We start from the raw sequence: 25,018 nt of genomic DNA, 5'->3' as shown, positions 1-25,018 counted from the left end.
GTTTCGACCTATCCACAGCAGGATGTTTTTTAAACTACAATGCAATTTGTGAACATCGTTAGGAGGTAGTTGGAATGCTTTCTACATCACTGAATGACTAGACGTGAGTATGATCTTTAGTGAGCTTTAGAACAATAATGCAAGTGTGTGTGATGTCGAGCATAGGTTTTCTACTGGAAGAGTACCCCTCCGGTACAAAAGCAATGCTCTAACATAACTTAATATGTTTCCTCAGTTTGCAATCGGTGTTGTACAGTGCAGCACACATGCAAAGTTCAAAATGTTTTGAGGAAAGAAAATTGTTCTCAAACCTTAAGTCTACCTCGAAGAGGCATACATATTTGACTGAACGTCCTGTATACCTTTTTTAGTACATATCGCTTTGCGTTAATTAAAACCCATGAGTAGTAGCCTAAGAATGCCCATGCATCACCCATTGATCACCACCTTGAAGAAAAGTAGAGCAAAACACTACTTTCCATTACTTTTGAAAAATTTCCAGCATAAATCAGAATTCGCATTTGAAAGGGATTTGCCAGGGATTACTTTTTTTATTATGTATGGGGTGGAGGCTTAACCCAAATTGGCATTGGGCCACACTCCTCCACTCCTGGGGCCCAGGAAGTTGTTCTGCCCCCTGTAAGACTGGGACAGTCACTTCCAATCTGCCATTCACTGTCAATCCCTAGTAACAACACTCACATTCAACAATCTACACAACAAGCTACCACACTCGGCATGGTAAATGGGGTGACCAGTAACGCTAGAGGTTGATACCATTAACATTCAAGATCCAAGCAGTTAGAGGCATATTTATACATTCTTTGTGCTAATTTAGCGTCTTTTTTGTAACACAAATTCAGCGTAAATTTACCCCCTATTTATATTTTGCCGCTAGACCTGTCTAGTGTCAAAATATTGAAGTTGAAGTCATTTTTTGGAAGCGTGAAACCACCTTGCGCCAATGAGATGCAAGGTAGGCGTTCCCATCCAAAAAACGGAGTCAAAGCCCCTAGCGCCTTATTTATCCTCCTGTGAAAGAAAGGTGCACAGGGGAAGGCAGGACTAAATAATGGCGCTAAGCCTGCTTAGCGCCATTTTTTAACACCTGGGCCAGGGCAGGCGTTAGGGAACCTGTGGACCCATTTCCATGGTTGAACACCACAGAATGGGTCCAGAGGTGCCCTCCTCAAGCCCCAGGAACACCTACACCAGAGGGACACCGGAGGATGGGGGACCCCATCCCAGGTAAGTAGGGTAAGTATAGGTAAGTATTAAAAATAAAAATAAAGTGCCATTGGGGGCCCTGATGGGTCCCCCTACATGGCACTGGGTGCAATGGCTATGCCCAGGGGACCCTTGTCCCATGTGCTGGCCATTGGGGTGGTGGGCATGACTCCTGTCTTTTATAAGACAGGAGTCATGTGGTATGGATGGTTTTGCATCAGGAAATGATGCTAGGCTGGTAAAAGGCATTTTTTGCCTCTAACCATCCTAGCGTCATTTTTTGGTGCACAACCCTCTTCCCCATACTGCCACCCCCACCCATCTAACATCTTTTTCCCAGACTCTAGCCCGCCCTTTGCGCCGGCTTGCAGCATTCCATAAATTTGGTATCCGGATGGCGCTCTGGAATGACACAAGCCGGCGCTATACTTTTTGACGCAAAAGTGCATTTGTGCGGTTTTGCATCAAAAAGTATAAATATGGGCCTTAGTTTTGTCACTAGGGGCCTGAACAACTCTTCAAAGCATTGCCAGTGCTCTTTATGTTACACAAGACTAACTGCAACAGAGACATACCTCCTCCCCAATGACTGGCACAGACTGAAATCCCAATAGTTCCCCAAATATTCCTCTTGTCCAGCTAAATACAAGTGATGGGTCTCTATGTCATGCAGGTTCCTGGAAGGGATCAATGTCAACATGGCGAGGCCGGGGGGAGGGTTCTGTATTTCAGATTTGGGCTGGGTAAACAGCTCTTTGCAGTGGCAGACATATAAGCCCGAATAGGACCGGTCAAGAGGCTGTCCTTACACAAGCAATCACTGAAAACCTGCAAACACCAGACAGAAGAATCTTGGTTGGTGCTGACCTAAGTATTGTCATGAACAGCAAAAAGGATAGATATGGGCACGTTTGGCCAATCTTGAACACTGTCCATCAAAGGGTTAAGATAGCAGCAGAAGGATAGAGGGGTAGAACTTGTCTGGAGGAGGTTTGACCCCACTCACTCAAACTCGGAACGCCCTCATTGTTAGAGAGGACGGTGGATTCCCTCCATTGCCCTCCTGGATCATTCCCCCATCTATTAACGTGTGCCTTTTCAGCAGTAATGGCACTGGAGACTTCTGGACGCTATAACCCAAAATGAAACTAATAAATAATTCATAAAAGTAGCTTTCACCCAATACATGACTGAAAATTATACTGAGGAGGTCAGTTAGAACACATTATGGAATGCCCTGAAATGTCAGAGGCGAATAAATAGCTTTCTCTGCCAAGGACAACAAGGTTAGAAGACAGAAAATGGCAGAAGTATAAGGGATGCTCAAACAAACCAGTGCTCCCAGAGTATGTCGAGCTTTAAATGCTGCATGGACTCAACTACAGCTGCTCTACAATGACAGGGCAGAATATGACACACTCGGGCTCAAACACAGGTATTTCTTAGGGAGCAACAAAACTGAAAAACCATTAGTCTAAAGGCTAACGATAAAAAAAGGAGAGGGTAGACTATCTAACCAATGAGCAAGCCAATAAAATAACAGAAGGGAAGAGGATAACTGCAGGGTTCAGGACTTTTATAAAACCCTTCACACACGCAGGACCTGGCCATCACAGTCATGAAGCCCTACCTTGCCCAGGCAAGTCTACCCAAACTGACAACTGAGGGCACCCCAAAAAAGAGTCTAGGTTTGGGATTCAAACCAAACTCCCTTAATAATGAATAATCCCACTAACCTCTAATCTGTATTATTTCTACAAATAATTTAATCATTATACACTGATCCTTCCTAAACATTCAGTCACTTTATTTGATTACTGATATTTTCTTTCATCCAGTTGTAACAATAAATTACAAAATACATAGTTAGAATACATCACCATCTGAAAGCTTCACCAATTGTTACCAATACATTTATTTATGCATATACAGTAGTCACTGACTTGCATAGACTTTATATCCACCAAACACATTTATACTCAAACGTACTATCATCATCGCCAGCATTCCCCGAGAGTCTTATGTTGAACCAACTTGGAAAACAATCGTTTTCTCTCCCACAAAAATTACATCATTACCAGGGGGAGCTCCACATGTGGCCAATGCACATTTCGGTGGAATAGTTATTTTGAAACCATCTTATCCAGGGCTTAACCCAAATTGTCTTCTATCCTCATACCAGCAAGTGGGGTTTAATTTATATATGACAAAAATATACTATAAATAAGGGCCAAATGCATAAATGTAATACTACAGCATTTTAAATCAGTGATAGTACACCTAATCCTTCAGACTCCACATAGCTCACCATCACTAAAGACGGCTCTTCTAAAAACTGAGTCTTCACCACCTTAGCCCAGTATTACATACCAGTAGTAGGAACCAGAAACAAAACACCATCTGTGATTCGCCATAAGCACACTGAAGACATTTCACACCTCTGTGACCTGCAGTCATCAACACGACCATATAAACATCTTACATCATCCCACTGAAGTTCTCACTTTCCTCTTTATTGGGCATGCTGCAATTTACCAATATAAAACCACAGTTTGCATCCTGTAGAGCAGATAATATGAATCATAATGCTGCCCATGCATATTCTGTCTTTGATCTCACAGGGACATGTGCTGTATTTACCTATGTGCCTATATAACGGCAAACATATGTCTTTTCTTTTTTTCTGATGGAGAATTTGAATGTATAACATCTTCTGTGTCGCCACTTTAGAGTTTACATCACATGAGCTACTTCTCCTATAGGTTGAGTCATTACCGAAAAACGGGTGCATAACCTAACTGAATCTATATATACAAAAGACACAGATACTTTATCCTGTCCGATCTGCATTCCTTTCTCTCACGTGAGTACACGGACCTATAAAAAACATTATTACATAGCTTAAGTATTTTTAGATAGTGTCCTCCGAAGTAAAATTCTCACTATAGGTTCTACCAATGTAGCTGCACATTCCTACCTCAGCCTGTATGGCACCCATTACAGAATGGCAAGCTACCGGTTAAACTAAGATGCAGTGCTGAACATAAAAATGTATTACTCTGGCCTGTTAGGCTGTATCTGCACCATCGCAGCCCACAGCTGCACAAATTATTGAACCCCTTTTACAAGTATACATCAATCCGATAAACCCTGCTTAAATGTCTCTAAATCTTGAGGTGAAAAGTCCAAGTATCAAAAATTGTGACTGCAGGCCAACCTAACCAACAAAAAGGCCAGCAATATATAGCTGACCACATGTCAAAACGCCAATCTCATCATGTTCTAGACAGCTACCAGGAGAATAGATGTGCTATGTTGGAACTATACAATCAAAGTAGGCTATACTATGAAACCCACGTTGAAACAAATTGGAGAAACATCCCTTGAAACTCCGGGCGCTGCATAGTTTCAACACAACACCCTTTGTACAATGGTCACATAAATTAAACTGGCATATAGAATTATGAGCCCACTTGGAATTGGAAAAAGAACACCAGAGCTCATGCGTGCTACTCAGAAGCAATATGTGTCATGTTGAGCTACCTAGCAGAACCAAAGGACTCCAGTAGTTCAATAAAAACCAAATATATGCAGCCATATCGAACTATCTAGGAAAACTGATCGACTGCAGTAGTTTAATAAACCAAGCGAATATGTTAATAGGAATGGATTTCAGTCTGATCATTGGCACCTCATAATGTATTCCACAGCTGGCTACCTAGGAATCTCACGAGGTAGGCATCACTGTCACTGTTCGTGTACTTGCATACCCGAGATATAAGAAAGTCGGGGAACCCCGCATTCTTTCTGTTTTGGTGTTTCTGATCTACCCTTCTAGTTTTTTACTCTCTGTATAATTAGCAAGTTTAGCTTTTGCGCCTCCACCAGTCACAGTGCTGTCTCAATAATATAATTTTAGATGTTGCATTGATGTCATACAACATGTTAGCTGTACTTGGGCACAAGATGTTCCCAGGCTTGTGCCTTTAATTTCTTGAAATAGTTCTCTATTGAATTCAAAGTAGTTATTCAGCAGCTCAATCTCCTGACTTTGTAAAATGAATTCTTTAGGTTTATTTCCAGGAGTGTTCATCAGAACTTCACAAATACACTGTATAGCTTCTTCTTAGGTTACATTTGTATGGAATGCTTCAATATCAGGGTCACTAATAGCTCATGCTTCCTACAGAAGGATTCATTCTCTGTATTTTAAATATGTCTCCTTTATCTTTAATACATGACCTAATGTTTTTAACACAGGACGTAAGAAGTTATCTAGTGCTTAGATAACGGTTCTGTCATGACATTAATGGTAGATATTCTAGGATGAAGAGGGAGATCCTTATTACTCTTATGCATTTCTGGGACACCATAGAATGCTGGAGTAACTGAGTTGGTATTTCTCAAGTAATTCCATTCTTTCCTGCATATATAACCCTTCACCAGGGCAACAGATGTATTTTGCTCAATTATTTCTTCAAAGTAGCCATATTGTCTCTCTTTACATTTCTAGAGTGTTTCGAAACGGCTAGCATCTAATTTACTTTTCTTTGTATCCTTGCAACAGTCACCCCCCCCCCTTTATCACAGTTTCACTGTTATCTCTGCAGTGCTCTGCAATAGTTTTAAAGAATTTTATTTCTCCTTCAGTCATATTCAATGTAGCTGAAGGTACATATTTTTTAATCCTCTTGAAATCGTTGAGCACAGCTTTTTCAAAGATACTCACTTCAGGCCCAAGTATATCTAGTGTGGGTGTGAACAAATATTTCAATTGCATTCTGACCTGTTAAGCCTCTCATCCCTTTCTTTACCACTATGCATAAAGAATTTCTTTAATCTTACTTTCTTGAAAAAAGCAAGCAGATCGCATATGTAATTGATAGGTGTTAATTTTCTGTCTAGGAACAAGTTAAAACCCTTTAAATAACACGTGAATGTCATGTTCATTAACTGTAATAGTAGACAGGTTAAAATGGGAGTAATGTGACTAGAAGACTAATGCTTCCCCACAGTCTCTAGTGCCTGTGAGTTTTCAAAAACTGCTCCTGGTAAACTCTCACTCTCTCTTAGTTCTGATATGTGTCAACTCAAATTGACCGGCCTGTAGGCAGACAGCCTTGATGAGCCAGATAAAGTGTTGGAGGTCATCTTGGCCATTGCTAGATTAAATCCAATGAAAGCACCAGACCCAGAAGGGTACAGAACCTTCTGACAGACACTGACATCCTTCCTAACCAACTTGTTCAACTCACTTGTGGATAGAGGCTCTCTTGCCTTTTCCACACTTGGCACATCAATAGTGGCTCTTCCCAAACCGGGCAAATATTCTTCCCAGTGTTGCTTTAACAGGCCTATTTCACGTTTCAATGAGCTTTCTACCTGTCAGACTTAACCTGTATTTGCAGGATCTGATGAATCTGGCTCAGTCATGCTTTATCTCTGGGAGATGGTGTGCAGACAAGACAATACCAAAAGTATACTACATCCTATTGATATATTGATAAGATCCCGAGAGCCACAAGTGATGCCCTTCTATTCGCTACTGACGTACAGAAGGCATTCTATAGAGTCCACCAACCTTACCGACTAGAGACCCTAGGGGAGGTTGGATTCAGGAATATATTCTTTCAACAGGTATACTTCAGTTTCTCATCTTCAGGGAGCCAAATAGGGTGAATGGCCTTGGGTCTGCCCCCATTTCCTATCCAAAGAGGAACGCATCAGGGATGCCTTCTCCTTCACCATACATATGGAGCTGCAAGTCCAAAGAAAATGAGCTCATGTAAAAATCAAATGTGTTACCTTAGGGCTAGAGACCCATACAATCACCATGTATACATATGACATGATTAGTGCCTTAACTAACCCCACACATTTACTCCCGGTTGTAGTTGAGCAAATGTGCAGCTTTGAGGAAGTGCTGGGGTTTAAATGAAACCTGTATAAGTTAAAGATTCTTAGCCTCTTAATCATATCACACTAAGAAAAGCTCTGCTCACTATTTCCTATTAACTGGTCACCCAAGCATGTTCCATACCTGGGTATACAGGTGGCCAATACCCTACAACTCACATCAGCAAAAAGCTACCAGAGCCCTAACCACAGAATTGGGTGAACTGCATGTAAGGTTGATGCATGGGCTGTCTTGGTTGGGCCGAATAGCAGCGCTGAAAATTAGTGCCCATCCAAGGATATTGTTCATATTTCAATATTTTCTATTGAACCCGCCCTCAAATATTCTGAAAACATTTCAGTGAGAAATAAACACATTTGCCTGGGGAGGCCCTAAATCATACATGCCCTATACAATATCTTATAGACACCCATGGGAGGGTGGTATTGTTTTCCCCACCATCTTACAGTATTACTAAGTGGTTCAGCGCAGGCACATGGTAGAATCGACTAGAGAAATGAATGATGTGGACGCATTTTTCATCCTTTGAAGGAATCAAATGTGCAACAAGGTTGACGGACCTTTGGACCCAGAAAGATGTGTGGTGAACCATCAACAATATTTAAACACCACCCCAACAATTTAGACACTGTGACCAATGTGGCCACGGAAGGAGAACTCCAATCAGGATAAAGTTAAAAGATTTATTACAAACACAAGCTCAAAGTCATTTAGACAATGAGCAAAACCAAATTATAAAGAAACATAATCACCAAGGGTTGCCCAAGGTGACGAAATTGATTCAAGCAAGCTATCATTAATAAAGCTAAGCATTCCAGAAGAATAATACATAAAGACAGTAAGAATATCAATGATACAGATATTACACGATGCTCAGAATTTACAATCATTAGTCAATACAAATTCAGCAGAGTCAATAATCTTTGGCTGGGTACCGGTCAACCCTACAACTAACCAAATTAGGGAAATACATGTGTGGGGAGGTACACATGCGGGGAAAATACAAAAAGTAGAAAAAGGACAAAACTAATTTAGAAAAAGAATAACTTGTGCTACAGGTCACTAACTAGAAATAAAACAAAGAAAAGCGTCAGCATAGTGGAGTTTATAACTGTTAGAAATAGGGTCTTTGGTTGGCTGTCAGGTTACCCAGTGTCCAAGCAAGGACCCTCACTCTAGTCAGGGTAAGTTACACACAATCCAAATTATCCTGTGCCCACCCTCTGGTAGCTTGGCACTGAGCAGTCAGGCTTAACTTAGAAGGCAATGTGTAAAGTATTTGTGCAATAAATCATACAATAACACAATATAGCACCACAAAAATACACCACACAGTGTTTAGAAAAATATATAATATTTATCTGGATATTTGCAGGTCAAAAACGATCAAAGATGCAATAAGTAAATGTAGAGATATCACTGAAAATTGATATAAAGGGTCTTAAGTCTTTTTAAAGCAAACAAAGTCTCTTTCAAGCACAAAGTACCTGGTTGCATGAAAAATCTCCGCAAAGGGCCGCAGAGGAGGAGAAGCTGGAAACAAGGGGGTGTGCGTTGATTTCTCGGGCCACACACGGCGATGCATCGTTTAGTTTCCGAGCAGGGATGGCTGTGCGTCGATTTCCGGCGCTCGGTCATGGATCCTCTTCGGGTTGCAGGGTTTTCAGACGCCCTGGGGTCTGTGCGTGGAATCCTGGGCTTGCGTAGCAAAGTCTCAAGCGCTGTGTCATTCCAGTGGGAGTTGCATGTAAGTTTCTCCCATACAACAGGCGCTGCGTCGATTTCCCCTCTGGAAGTTGGGCTGCGTCGTCCCAGGTCGGCTGTGCATCGATCCGGTGGGCTCTGCGTCGAAGTTCCGGTCGCAACGCAGGAGCCGCGTCGATCTTCTCCTTGCGAAGTCATGCTACGTCATTTCGGTTCGACGTGCAGTGAATTTCTCATCGCGGGTCAGGCTGTGCATCAGTTTTAGAAAACTGTGCGTCGAATTTTCACCGCAGAAGGAGTCCATTTGCAAGAGATAAGTCTTTTTGGTCCTAAGACTTCAGGGAACAGGAGGCAAGCTCTATCCAAGCCCTTGGAGAGCACTTCTTCACCACAGCCAGAGAGCAGCAAGGCAGCAGGCCAACAGCAAAGCAGCAGTCCTTCACAGAAAGCAGTCAGGTGAGTCCTTTGGGCAGCCAGGCAGTTCTTCTTGGAAGGCTGGAGTTATCTACCCAAATGTGCCTTTGAAGTGGGAGAGACTGCAAAGAGTGGCTTAGAAGTGCACCAGGTCCCCTTTCAGTTCAATCCTGTCTGCCAGGGTCCAAGTAGGGGGTGTGGCAGTCCTTTGTGTGAGATCAGGCCCTCCACCCTCCCAGCCCAGGAAGACCCATTGAAAATGCAGATGTATGCACACGAGGCTGAGTATCCTGTGTTTGGGGTGTGTCTGAGTGAATGCACAAGCAGCTGTCAACTAAACCCAACCAGACATGGATTGTAAGGCACAGAAAGATTTAAGTGCAGAGAAATGCTCACTTTCTAAAAGTGGCATTTCTAAAATAGTAATATTAAATCCAACTTCACCAGTAAGCAGGATTTTATATCACCATTCTGGCCATACTAAATATGACCTTACTGCTCCTTTCAGATCAGCAGCTACCACTCAAACAATGTATGAGGGCAGCCCCAATGTTAGCCTATGAAGGAAGCAGGCCTCACAGCAGTGTAAAAACGAATTTAGGAGTTTTACACTACCAGGACATGTAAACTACATAGGTACGTGTCCTGACTTTTGCCTACTCAGCACCCTGCCCTATGGGTTACCTAGGGCATACCTTAGGGGTGTGTTATATGTAGAAAAAGGGGAGTTTTAGGCTTGGCAAGTACTTCTAAATGCCAAGTTGAATTGGCATTGAAACTGCACATACAGGCCTTGCAGTGGCAGGCCTGAGACAAGGTTAAGGGGCTACTGAAGTGGGTGGCACAATCAGAGCTGCAGGCCCACTAGTAGCATTTAATCTACAGGCCCTGGGCACATATAGTGCACTCTACTAGGGACTTGTAAGTAAATTAAATAGTCCAATTGGGTATGATCCAATGTTATCATGTTTAAAAGGAGAGAGCATATGCACTTTAGCACTGGTTAGCAGTGGTAATGTGCGCAGAGTCTAAAAACCAGCAAAAACAGTGTCCAAAAAGTGGAGGGAGGCAGGCAAAAAGTTAGGGGTGACCACCCTAAGGCTGTCAGGCCTAACAATAACCTAAAAGGGCATTTCAAGGACCAATGACAAGTGGCAGAGAGGAAGATACCTCTCCAAGGGCACAGCATTCAGGGAATCTTCATCAGCAAAGCATCTGGTCAGCATTGGCATCTGCAAGCGTCAGGAAAAGGTCTGGGGCTGATCAAGACTGCTAAAAGTTCCAATTGTCCATTGGTATATCAATTCACATGAAGTATTCCGATTCGTCAAAGGTGTCAGTTCATATTACGTTGAATAGGCATAATTCAGTCCTAATCTATCACCAGACTCCTGGTTGCAACAGTTTGACAATTTCCCAAGTCTGTCATGGGAACATCTCATTTCTGTGCGACTCCAAGTAGGTTTGAAACAAATGTATACAATCTCAGGCAATGTTCCTGCAATAATTCCAAGGACAAATGGATATGTTTCTCCACGCTTTAATAATTAACTTATTACAAAAAGTCTTTGCTTCTCATGGGAATGAAATATGAAAGAAGACTTCACGTTATAAAAAAAATACTTTACATTTTTTACATGACTGCAAACTACTCGCTCTGTAGGCCAAACTTAAGCTAACACAAGAAAAAATATAAAATGCATTTAATTAATACGTTTTAGTAAACCACATATTGCATGCAAACTTATAAAATCAATATTAATAATATTTCATCAGTATGAGTAATACATTTCATATAAAAGGAAAAAATGTGCTATTGCATTGCATTAAATATAACAGAGAAGTGGATTTTTTTCATTGTGCGCACAGTTTCAAACTCATTAGTCTTTCATTAATAACAAGAAATCCAATATCGCTTCTATATGTAGTGTTAGTTTAGAGCCTAAATTACATTTTCCCATCAGTTTTAACTTTCTAGCATGTGATTTAATTCAAAAGACACCTAAGTCGAACTTTGAAATACAAGCAAATTTTGCATTTAAACTGTGTGTCAGTGCAGCTTTCTACGTTAGTTTTCCCACTCTTTTACTTTAAAAAAATAAAACTTGTGACATTCTGATGACTTCACTGACATGAGGGACAGCACTAAAATGTATGCTCTATCAATGACGAACTGGTGTTTTATAGACCAGCTAATTGCTGGAATCCATATATGGAAGGTTCTATGGCTACACAGGGACCACAGGTCTTTGGGCCTCTACTTGCCGCTGGGCACCGGATCTACACTATCAGTGTGTGACTTTTGCAGAGAAGCTCGGTCTAACAAAGTTCGCATTCCTACTCACACCAGTTATCTCTAACCCTAAGTTTGCTCCGACCAACACTGGGGACCATGTGAAAACAAGGCAAACAGAGGGTGCAAACTCATAGGAGACATTTTTGATCAACAGGGAGTAATCCCTTGATAAACTAACATAAGACATTGGTCTTTCTGAGGGGAATGTTTGTGAAACCCGCATATCAGATTCTGGGTGTCCAATAGATCGATATGTGCAGCTGCTAGTAGACTGATTATAGCATTTGAGAGATGACCCTATTGAAAAATCATGACAAACATCTACTGTCTGTGATCTACTCCCTACTATCTGTAGCCACCCCACATACTAAATCTTCAGGTCAAAAAGGTGGGAGAATATACTGGGATGAACTCTTACTGACAAATAGTGGGGTGATGTGTTTCACCAGGCATGTACTACAGTGCAGTCTGCTACTTGCAGAGTAACCATGATGAAATTAGTGACGTACTGGTATTACATTCCCGCACACCTATATGAATGGTGCCCCCAGAGACCTGACAGATTTTGCAGAGGTTGTGAAAGTTATGGAACGTTCATACATCTTCTCTGGAACTGCCCCAAACTGACATACTACTGAGGTGAAATGCTAGACAACATACACAAAATAGCTGGAGTTGAGATACCACGCTTCCCTCCATACACCATATTAGGTTTCCCCATCAAACAGGCTTAACATTTACATTCCATCAGAGGTAGATATATGGCGCTAGCTCTCTGTGCCACAAACCGCATAGTCCTAGTACACTGGGGTATGGACAAAGTCCCAGAGCACAGAAACTGGTTATACTGAATGCAGGAGCTACGGGAAATGGAGAAACTAGATTCCAAAGTTAAAGATTTATCTAAGGTATGTTTCTCTCTTATCTTTTTACAGAGTATCAGGAGTTCTTCTGTCCTGAGTACTTAAAAGTGTTGCATATTCTTCTCGCACCCCCACACAGTAAAACCATAGAGGTCCAGCTTTCCCGGGGCTGGATAACGTGGTGGCTCTTACACCAATACAAGCACTGAAGTTTGTTTGTACACTGATTGAGACTGAATCATCAATGCTGTAATTATTATTGTTCTACAGTTTCATTTTTATTATTTTATTACTGTATAATGTAGTGGTTTGGGGAGGGTGTTGTGGGTGGTGGGTAGAAGTTCTGTTGTTAATGATGGCACCCACTGGCCTCCAGGTTGTGGGGATAAAAAGTTTGAAGTGATGGGCTATCCCATCTCTGCATTGAGCAGTAGCCGCACCCTTGGACCTGAGATACTTTTTCTGCCCCTCCCCTGGTGAGGCAGAATGGGGTGTTTACCTATTCTCTGTATGCCCATATTTCAAAACTATGCCTAAAGAAATCCATATTTCCTAACACTTGCCATGGGGGTTGGCTGGAGTGTTTGGGATAATGGTTGGCTGCTATAGAGGGACATCTGCCAATCCTGACACTGCTTATACATAGAGACCCAGAGGAATCAAGATTGCTGTCTTTCCCAGAATGTCTTGTGAACCTAAAAACAGTGCCATTAACTCCAGCTTTCATTTCTCTTTCCATGCTGCAAGGCTGCAACACCCAGGAAAGCATATCAGCCATGGGCATGTCTTCAAGCCTGAAACCCAGAGGAATCAAAGTTAGTGTGGCTTGCATGTGTCCCAGCAGTCTTTTTACCAAGATGTCCCTGCAAATATCAATGTGTGGGTCAAAAATGCAATTTTGCCCACATTACTGTGACAGACTTTTTGACCTGTCTTTTTGACAGGGTCATCCCTAAACTTTTTGCCTTCCTCCTTCTCTTTTTCTGACCTCATTTTTGTTGGCTTTTAGACTCTGCGCACTTTACCACTGCTAACCAGTGCTAAAGTGCATATGCTCTCTCCCTTTTTAAACATGGTAACTTTGGATCATACCTGATTGGACTATTTAATTTACTTATAAGTCCCTAGTAATGTGCACGATATGTGCCTAGGGCCTGTAGATTAAATGCTACTAGTGGGCCTGCAGCACTGATTGTGCCACCCACTTAAGTAGCCCCCTTAACTTTGTCTCAGGCCTGCCATTGCAAGGCCTGTGTGTGCAGTTTCACTGCCACTTCGACTTGGCATTTAAAAGTACTTGCCAAGCCTAGAACTCCCCTTTTTCTACATATAAGTCACCCCTAATGTGTGCCCTAGGTAACCCGTAGAGCAGGGTGCTGTGTAGATAAAAGGCAGGACATGTACCTGTGTAATTATATGTCCTGGTAGTGTAAAACACCTAAATTCGTTTTTGCACTACTGTGAGGCCTGCTCCCTTCATAGGCTAACATTGGGGCTGCCCTCATACATTGTTGAAGTAGCAGCTGCTGATCTGAAAGGAGCAGGAAGGTCATATTTAGTATGGCCAGAATGGTAATACAAAATCCTGCTGACTGGTGAAGTCGGATTTATTATTACTATTCTAGAAATGCCACTTTTAGAAAGTGAGCATTTCTTTGCACTTAAATCTCTCTGTGCCTTACAATCCACGTCTGGCTGGGCTTCGTTGAGAGCTCCTTGTGCATTCACTCAGACACACCCCAAACACAGGGTACTCAGCCTCACTTGCATACATCTGCATTTTGAATGGGTCTTCCTGGGCTGGGAGGGTGGAGAGCCAGCTCTCACACAAAGGACTGCCGCACCCCCTACTGGGACCCTGGCAGACAACTGAAAGGGGACCTGGTGCACTTCTTAGCCACTCTTTGAAGTCTCCCCCACTTTAAAGGCACATTTGGGTATAAAACAGGGCCTCTGCCCTACCTCATCAGACACTTGCTGGAGAAGAAACCTGAACCAGAAACTACATCCTGCCAAGAAGAACTGCCTGGCTGCTCAAAGGACTCACCTGTCTGCTTTTCTACAAAGGACTGCTGCCTTGCTGTTGGCCTGCTGCCTTGCTGAACTCTTGTCTGGCTGTAAAAGTGCTCTCCAAGGGCTTGCATAGAGCTTGCCTCCTGTTCCCTGAAGTCTCAGGACCAAAAAGACTTCTCTTTTTCACTTGGACGCTTCGTGCGTCAAAATTTTCGACGCACAGCTTGTTCCGGGGTGAGAAAAACACAGCATACCGACGCTGATCGACGCGACGCCTTCGGGACGACCGGAACTTCAACACACGGCCTCGCAAGGACAACGCCACCGACTTCCAGAGGAGAAATCAACGCGACGCCTGCTGTGAGATCGAAACTTCGACGCACAGCCGCGCGGAACGACGCGCAGCCGGAAAACAAGTAGGAGAATGCACGCACAGACCCAGGACATCTGGTAATCCCCGCGGCCCATAGAAAGAGACTGTCCGCGTGCCGGAAAACAACGCACGACTTCCCCGAGTGAAAAATAATGACGCAAGTCCGTGTGTGCTGGGGAGAAATCGATGTACACACTATTTTTCCACTTATCTCTCCTTCTGCGGCCCTTTGCGGAGATTTTCCACTCCAAACCAGGTACTTTGTGCTTGAAAGAGACTTTGCTTTTTAAAGATTTAAGACACTTTATATCACTTTTCGGTGATATCTTTACAAATTCATATTGCAACTTTGTTCGTTTTGACCTGCAAATACCAAGATAAATATTATATATTTTTCTAAACACTGTGTGGTGTATTTTTGTGGTGTTATATTATGGTATTGTATGATTTATTGCACAAATGCTTTACACATTGCCTTCTAAGTTAAGCCTGACTGCTCATGTCAAGCTTCCAGAGGGTGGGCACAGGCTAATTTTGGAATGTGTGTGACTTACCCTGACTAGAGTGAGGGTTCTTGCTTGGACAGAGGGTAACCTGACTGCCAACCAAAAACCCAATTTCTAACATTGGTGATCAGCAGTGAGGATAGGACTTGTATTTGTGCGGTGACATACAGTAGCTAAGTATTTCACTACCTACCCACAGTTGAAGGTCAACTTGATTTTTATCTCTTTTTGCAAATTCGTTTTTTCCTGACAATTTTCAAAAACTAAATCCTCACTCAACATGTCTCTGACTGGGTCTCAAGTAGAAGACTTTGACCTAGTCCTGTTGGATACATATACAGTCAAACAGCTAAGAGGGTTCTGCAGAGCAATGAGGGCACCCACCCAAGGGGCCTCCAAAAAGGAGGACTTTCAAGTGGCGCTGAGGGCCTGGGCAGAAGCCCATTTAGAAGAGGATGATGAGGAAGAGGAGCCAGAAAATGGCCCGTCAGAGGATTTGTTGCTATCTGAGGATGATGTTACCACTGCAATTGTGCCCCCTTCCAGACCAGGAAGCAGTGTCTCTGTGCAAAGCCTGACCGCAGAGGAAAGGAGAGAGGAAAGGGAGTTCCAATTGCAAATGGCAAAACTGAAAATTGAGGCTCAACAGGAGGAAAGAAGGGCAGAGAGAGAAGCCAAACAAGCTGAGGCTGAAAGAGCAGCCAAACAGATTGAAGCTAAAAGAGCAGCCAAACAGATTGAAGCTGAAAGAGAAGCCAAACAGGCTGAAGCTGAAAGGGCAGCCAAACAAGCTGAAGCTGAAAGAGCAGACAAACAGGTAGAAGCAGAAAGAGCTTTGGCTGAAAAAAAACTATTGTTGGCTCATGAACTGAGTCTCAAGGAGCTGGAGATCAAGGCGAGACAGTCTGAATCCAGCAATAATGGTGGCAGCATACAGACAGGACCTGCTGGAGAAAAGAAGGTTTGTATACCCAAAAATGTGGTGTCCAGTTTTGTGGTGGGAGATGACATAGATAAATGGTTAGCTGCCTATGAAGTTGGACTAAGGGCTCATGAAGTTCCTGAAGGGCAATGGGGGTAGCTATGTGGGGTTATGTGCCGCCATTGGGGAGGGACACACTTCTCACATTGGATCAACCTGATCAAAACACATACCCACTTCAGAAAGCCACTTTACTTGCCAAGTTTGGGCTGACCCCTGAGGGATACCGTCAGAGGTTCAGGGACAGCACCAAACAAACCACACAAACATGGGTAGATTTCTTTGACTTTTCCAGTAAGGCACTGAATGGATGGGTGCGGGGCAACAAAGTAAATAATTATAAAGGGCTATATGACTTGATTCTGAGAGAGCATATACTCAATGTTACCTATACAGAGTTGCGCCAGCACCTGGTAGATAGTAAGCTGACTGATCCCAGGAAGCATGCTGAGAAGGTGGACCTCTGGGCAAGCACCAGAGTGTCCAAAAAGGTATCTGGGAGTGACCCCGAGAAGAGTAGTTCCGGTTCCCCCCGACAGAGTGAGGTGGAGGTTAGAGATGACCCAGACGAGTCCTAGAGTAAGGGCAGAGGAAAGGGTTCCCATACCCTATCTGAGAAACAGGGTGGGGATTCTGGTGGGCAGTGGCCCAAAGCAACCCATTCCCAACCCTGCTGCTTTGAGTGTTGCCAGCTAGGACACAGGAAGGAGGACTCTGTTTGTCCAAAGAACTCACCCAATATTGGGACCTCTACAGGGGTGGCCCATGTGGCCTTAGGGGAATGTAGTCCCCAGGGGCAGGTCGTAGACCATGCCTTCATTTCCTTTAGTTGGGAGGTGGACTCAGAGGGTAAACTGGTGATCCCTGAGGGTGGGAGTCGTCACTTCCACCAGGTGGGACTGAATGGGGTCCCAGTCACCGCTCTGAGAGACACAGGGGCTAGTCTTACCATGATTGTGGAGAGACTAGTGTCACCAGAGCAGTACACCGGACAGGTGTGTAGTGTGACTCCAGCCATTGGGGAAGATTTCTTCCGCCCCATGGCCCGGGTGTCCCTAGAGTGGGGTGGGGAGGTGACCCAGAGGTGGGTCATAGTTAGTCCCCAGCTGCCCATTGACTGCATTCTGGGGAATGAGTTTCCCTTAGTGTCAGGAGAGCTGAGAGGGTTGACCCCCAAGGGTGCCCTGACAGTTCAGATGTCTGGCAGTACCACTCCCCAGAGGAGGGTATGTAAGCCCAGATGGGGAGGCATGGTGAGGAAGGACTCACCCCTGTCCTCTGTTCAGCCTCAGGGTACAGACCCTGGGCTGAGGGACCAGTATCAGGGACCCACCCCTGACCTGGTGAGAGTGGAGAAGGGGTGCAAGACCCCTGGGGTTACTGCCCCCCATTCTGGGATGCTTCAGGAATCCCTTGGGAGCTCCCTACCAGCCCCCCAGTTGGAGGAGAAGCTCATCCAACGGCTCCCCTCAGGGTATCCACCTAGCAGTGGATGGTCGGGGGCCTGGCTCATAAAACTGACAGATGTCAGTGGCATCTGTTGGTTTCTGTCCTTGTGGGCAGAGTTTTCCCTGGGTTTGGGACAGAAGTCAGACCCAAGGAATGGAATGGGCCACATCACTTTGTTGGCCATGGTGGTACTGTCTGCATACTGGGATGCATCTGTAAGCAAATTAAAGTTAGGAGCTTTACAGATGGGGTCCTCAGGTGATGAGAAGGGTTCCCCATGCGCCAGATCAGTGGCCCCAGAGAGTGTAGACAAAGAAGCCTCACTGAGTTCAGAAAGGCATAGAACTGGCGAGTGCTCCAGACTATGTTTACAAAGGCTGCTCTATGCTTGGCACACAACAGGCTTGGGCTCGTAATGTTTACATTATGTGTACACTCAGAATTACATGTTTAAGCTGCATATCTCTGATATGGAACACTATGTATAAAGTTGTTCCTTTCTGAAGTCCACATCCTTCTTTCTACAGCTTCATCCTCCGACTGCTTGCTATCTCAGAAAGACTTCCCCACTATACTCCTAAAACCTCCTGCATGAAAAATTGATCTTGATGTACTTCCACTTGATTCCTCTCTTTTCGTTCTTCAGCAATCCTCTTCTTACCTTCTATTCTATGTGTGCCTTCTATTTCTGAATATAGCCTCCTCTCAATCTCATGGCTGTCTTCTTATTGTGATTCTGAAATTGGCCGCAACTTCATTTCATAGATCACAACTTCTCCTCTTTCAAATCCCATCACTGTAAACTAACATTCCCTAGTCTACACCAGCCTAACTATCTAACCAACCATTCACCAGAAACCACATAGCTCACACTAATGATCACACCTAACTGGGGCCGTATTATGGAAAGTGCACTGGGGGGCGCAACAGGCATGTGAACCTGCTTTGCGCACCCCCAGGGCACTTCGATATTACGGAAAGGGCTACAGGTGCTTGTGCAGCCCTTTCTGCAATACAGATAGCGCTGCTGGCACACATACGGTGCCAGCACTTTCACCAGATGGTGTTCCCTCACTTGCATGGGGGCATGGCCCCATGCATGTGAGGGATTCCCTTTGCCTCTGCGCTGTATTATAGATGCAGGTGCAGAGGAAAACAAGCCATCAGAGTGCCCCCTGAAGGCAGCCTTCTGGAGGGGGAATAGAGGGTCCTATGGACCTCCCAGGCATCCTCTTGGGTGGGTGCAGTCACTCACGCTACCCGCCTGCAATGGGATCTCTAATCCCCCTTAAAAGTGCAGGCAGATTGCTGCCTGCACAGCACAGTGAAACACGGAGTGGCTTCGAAGCAGATGCTCCATTTTTCACTTGAATGCACTGCCCCCAGGGCAGTGTGAGTACACGGCTGCCCTGGGGGCAGCACATTCAATATAATAAGGCAAACTCTCCTTGTTTGAGCCAGGCGCACCTTTTGAAAGGTGCACCCTGCACAAACAAGGAAAATGCACAGTATTCTGTAATACTGCCCCTAATATTGATATTATACGACATAAAGTAACTTGAGTATATGCGTGCAATTTTTCTTAAGAGCACATGACTAATCACAATAACCAACAATAATCACTATATCAGCCACTAACCTTGGGTTCTGGAGTAGTGTGCTACTTACCATAAAGTGCTTCAATGCCTCATCAGAGGTAGTAAGTGCCATATGAATTACAATTACAATCGTGTATGTCCCTGAGAATTGCACTGTGGAGTAAGGCAAACAGGATGTTCTGCCAAAGGGGGAAAGTTTGCCCTTGGGAACTTTTTGCCCATTATTTAGAGAGTACCCAGAATTCACCTCCACCTGCTGCCCGGTGGCGCCTGTTGGACCTGGTCCTTTTTACAGGGCCATTCCCCAAATTTTTGCCTTCTCCTCTGTATTTTTCTGACCCTTTTTGGCCGACGTTATGACTCTGGGCACTAAACAGTGCTAAAGTGCATGTGCTCTCCCTTGTAAACTTGGTATGATTGGCTTATACCTGACAGGCACATTTAATTTACCTGTAAGTCCCTTGTAAAGTGGTATCTCTATACCCAGGGCCTGTAAATTAAATGCTACTAGTGGGCCTGCAGAGAAGCTTGCGCCACCCACTGAAATAGCCTTTCAAACCTGTCTCAGGCCTGCTAGCGCAGGACCTGCATGCTCAGTTTTCTGCCACAGGGACCTGGCATCTAAATTTACTTGCCAGGCCCAGAACTCCCCTTTTACTACATGTAAGTCACCCCTAACAGTAGTAGGCCCTAGGTAGTCCTATGGGCAGGGTGCTATGTATGTAGAAGGCAGGACATGTGCCTGGTTGTGTGGCCTGTCCTGTTAGTGACAAACAGCCTATTTGGTTTCTCACTGCTTTGAGTGCTGCCTTCTCATAGGATTACATTGGAAATGCCCTGCCTTATGTCTAGGGGGTATTGTCTGATTTATGACGGATAGCATAGGCATGTTTGGTATGGTTGTAATGGTAGTGAGTAATGCAGCTTACTGGTGTAAGTGGATTTTTTATTATCATTACAGAAATGCCACTTCTAGAAAGTGAGTATTTCTCTGTGCTTATGACTGTGGTGTTTTGCAACTTGACTCCAATCCACGTCTGGGCAGAGTGACAGTTGGGTTTTGTGCATACTTTTCAGACAGCCTGTACACAGGGAGGGTGGAGATGTCACAGAGGTGCATCTGCATTTTGAATAGTCTTCCTAAGCTGAGAGAAGGGGGAGCCAGGGCACACATGCATCTGTAAAGGATGTGCCCTGGTCTTACTCAAAATGGTCGTTTAGTCTCAACTGATGTTTGGAGCCTGTGCAGGATGAGAGAGGGAACACCCCTAGAACCAATTGTAACTGGTTGAAAACCCCTCTCCTCCTCATTGGAAATTCTGTGCAGAACTGAGTATAAGTTCAGGGGATTTTTCCCCACAATTTAGACAGGACACTTCTTGGGACAGACACTGCACCAGAACCTGCAACCTGCCAAGAGAAGCTGCCTGGCTGCCCAAAGGACTCACCTGGATTGCTTTGCTGTAAAGGACTGCTGCCTTGTTGTTGCCCTGCTGCCTTGCTGACCTCTGGCTCTGCTGCAAAGTGCTCTCCAAGGGCTTGGATTGAGCTTGCCTCCTGTTTCCTGAAGTCTCAGGGCCAAAAAGACTTAGGGGGTTATTCTAACTTTGGAGGAGGTGTTAATCCGTCCCAAAAGTGACGGAAAAGTGACGGATTTACCACCAGCCGTATTACGAGTCCATTATATCCTATGGAACTCGTAATACGGCTGGTGGTATATCCGTCACTTTACCGTCACTTTTGGGACGGATTAACACTCCTCCAAAGTTAGAATAACCCCCTTAATCTCTGCAAAGAAACCCCTTGTGTGGCAAAAATCGACGCACAGCCTGCCGGAATCGAAGCACAGCCTGTCCAGAGGTGAGAAAATCACTGCATCGCCGAACTGGAACAACACAGCCCGGCACCCCGAGTGGAGCTCGATGCAGCATCAACGTTGCGACGCACAGCCCATCGGATCGACGCATCGCCAAGCCGGAATGACGCTGTCCAACTTCCTGCAAGAGGAATTGACGCAGCACCCGCAGTGCGGCAGAAACTCTGCTGCATCACCCACCAAATCTACGCAACAGCTGTGACTTCATCCCGCATGCCCAGGATTTCCACGCATTGTCCCTGAGCGTCAAAAGACCCCGCACTGCAAAGAGGATTCAAGACTGCGTGCTGGAATTCGACACAAAGCCCTTGTTTTGTGGAAAAGAGTCAACGCATCGTCTGTGTGCGCCCGGAAATCTGACACATACCTTTATCCACACTTATCCTCCTCTGCGGTCTTCGTGCATGTAATTTTGGCGAAACCAGGTACTTTGTGCTTGCTAGAGACAATTCTTGCTTTTAAAAACTAAAGACTCTTCTTATCATTACAAAAGTGATATTTCAACTTGTGATTATCAAATCTTAATCGTTTTGACCATAATTTAACAAGATAAATATCTTATATTTTTACTAAACCTGTGTGGTGTCTTTTTGTGGTGTTCTCACTGTGTTAGTGCATGATTTATTGCACAAATACTTTACACATTGCCTTCTAAGTTAAGCCTGACTGCTCAGTGCCAAGCTACAGAGGGTGGGCACAGGATAATTTGAATTGTGTGTGACTGATCCTGACTAGGATAGTGGTCCCTACCTGGACAAGGGTGTATACCTCTGCCAACTAGAGACCCCCTTCCTAACAGCACCTATCTCGAGGTCCTCAGAATACATTAGGACCTGTTGAAGATCAGATAATGATAATGACACCTACTGCCTGTAACTTGAAGGAATGGATTTGCTCTGATTTGTACCAACGATTAAGAAGTGGACTCCAAGGTTCAGTTGGCTGATCTATAGTGGAGCTACAGGTACATCAACTGCTGCAAGGTGTAATTTCCTAGAGAGACCAATTGACTAGTGACAAATGAACCTGGACTGTGCTGGGGGCTTATGCTGGAGTGGGCAATGCATTTTAAGTGCTATTTCTGAGGTTGTGTGAGCCTTAGCAGTGACCAAGAGCAGTAACTGCACAAACTTGGAAAACGTTGTGACTTAGAAACTTCCAGACTTCCAGAGGACCCGTACCAACTACGCAAGGCTATCAGCCCAAGGAGTGACCTTCGCGGTCCAGACAATTACGTTGCTCAGAGCTTTTGCAGCCCAAAAGAAGACTTCAGTCGACCCTCATGATTAAGGTTTTTGGGTTCGGTGGGACATGCTTGGCTACATCTTTCATGCTGCTCCTGTCGCAGGTTTTCGAGCTCCAAAAAGAGACCCAACATAAACTGTTCAGCTGATGAGAGGACTTCACTGGGCACAAACTTGGACTTTTCCCACTTTTGTGACCTAAACCAATTCCTTCAACGGGACATTGGCCAAATGGTATCCAACTTTGAGTGGATCTTGCTGGTTACAGCCTTCAACCTTGCCCTGCCTTCAAATGTCCAAAAATTAGACTAACTCAGAAGGTAAAATCTTTGAGCAAGATGACCCACTCGATGTATCCAACATCCCCTCCACTGCTGTTGGCCTGAAATCCTGCCTAGTTTCCGGTCAAACATAATCAGAGATTTCTGATTGGCACTTTATTTTTTATGTCACCTTTCGGTCTAAAACTTACAATGCATTTCTCTAGTTCTCCTGATTGGATTTCAATTTTTTTTAAATCATTTTTTGGTATTACATATGTTTTTGATGTTTAGAAATTGATTGTGAAATTCGTATTGTATTGTGATTTAGGGCCAGATGTATGAAGAAATGGCCTTGCGAATCGCAAATAGCAATTTTTAAGAAATAGCTATTTCCGAGTCACAATAGGCCATGTATCATAATTGCGATTCGGAATTAGCGATTTCTTAAAAATCGCTATTTGTGGTTTGCGAGGCCCAATTACCGAATCGCAATTTGCATTTTCGCAAATTGCGATTTGGTAATTGAAAATCGCAAATTGTGAGAAATTGCTAGAAAGCACACCTGGAGGAGCCTGATGACATCACAAGCAGGAAGTGAGTCATCCCAGGCAGTTTCAGGTGCCACACCCAAACCAGCACTCAGAGAGAGTCAGCCCAGCCACACTGAGCAACACTCTGGAGAAGGCAGCAGCACAGCTGAACAAACATGGACACCTCTGCCCAGGGAAAGGAGAAGGGAGAAAGAAAGGGTAAGCTGAAATTTAGCGAGCAAGAGCTGGAGGTGCTGACAGAGGAGGTGGTCAGGAGCCATGACCGGTTGTTTGGCAAAAGCTCACTCCAGGTGCCTGAGAGTGAAAAACTGAGACTCTGGGCAGAAATACAGACAAAGATCTGCGCTGTTGTAGTGACACAGCGCTCGGTAGAAGAAATCAAGAAGAGGTGGTAAGACCTGCGGTCCCGTGCCAAGGAGAGGGTGGCAAGACGACTGCAGGAGGCCAGGAGCACAGGAGGCGGACAACCCACAGAGACACCCTCCACCTAGTGGAGGACCTAGTGGAGTCCAAACTCCTCCCGGAAGCAGTCAGTGGGGTCACTGAGATTTACACCTCCGGCACACCAAGTACCAGCAAAGGTAAGTGCAATATTGAATTGTAACCCCATATGTGTATGCACAAAAGACCCTTAGGAATTAGCAAGTAATGTAAAACATTGTGAGAAGTAGTCCATTACACATCTTAGAAGCAGCACAACAATGCCTTATGGGAGTGCTAGTCCACAACCCAGAGCTGAAAGTAGCACATACAATGTAATTAAGTAGAGCAACACCCAGAAGAACACAACACCTACAACACAGTGAAGAGAAGTACCTGTACCTTTATTACCATTGTGTGACCTTAATTGTAACAAACATAACTGACATGCTGCATATTGTCGTTGCAGGTGGGCCAGGCCCAGCAGCCACAGCATGTGCCAGTTTAGGGGAGACTGACACCCATCCTGCTTCAGACTCCAATATGAGTGGGTCTCAGAACATTGCGCCACTCCAATGCAGGCCTAGGGCACTGCCACTGCCAGACCTGAGTTAGGACTCCGATGAGCAGCAGGAAGGCCCACAAACACCATCCCCAACTGGCAGATGCACCCATATGCAGGAGCCCCGTTCGCAGCAGACCACAGCACCCACAGGATGCCTACATATGCAGGTGCACAGGCGTATGAGGCAGGTGAGGGAATCTCCTTCTTTGGTGGCCTGGAAACGGCTATGTTGCAGAAGCAGCGCCTGCAGAATACAAAGATCACTACATTACAAAGGCAGATGCAGCAACATAATGCCAACATGGGGTGCCTGCATCGCCAGCTGGAGTGCCTGAATGCCAACACTGAACAGCTGCATGAGGGACAGGTCCAGGCATTGCAGGACACAAGGGAGCTCACTTCTGCTGTGAGGGAACTATGTCAGGAGCTGCGCCATGACAGGTTGAGCCACCGCAGGCAGGAGCGATGCTTCATGAGCATGTTTGGGGGATTTTGTCGCTCTGTGACTAGGCTGGCTAATTCCACCTCCCTAATTTCACGTCGTGAAGTGGCTGCACGGGTTGAGGCAGCACACAGCAGCAGGGATGTGGCTCAAGGACTAGTCCAAATCACCAATGTGATTAACAATATCATGGGAAACAGGTCAGCCACACCTAGCGAGCTTGGACTGGGGGACACGGAGGACACTTCCAGCCTCAGCAGCCTAGCTGTGCCTGCAATGGACAACAGACGGCGCAGTGCCAGGCACAGCACTGCC

The sequence above is a fragment of the Pleurodeles waltl genome, chromosome 1_1 (assembly GCF_031143425.1).
Source record: "Pleurodeles waltl isolate 20211129_DDA chromosome 1_1, aPleWal1.hap1.20221129, whole genome shotgun sequence".
Taxonomy (NCBI): Eukaryota; Metazoa; Chordata; class Amphibia; order Caudata; family Salamandridae; genus Pleurodeles; species Pleurodeles waltl.
Note: the sequence above shows the minus strand (reverse complement) of the source record.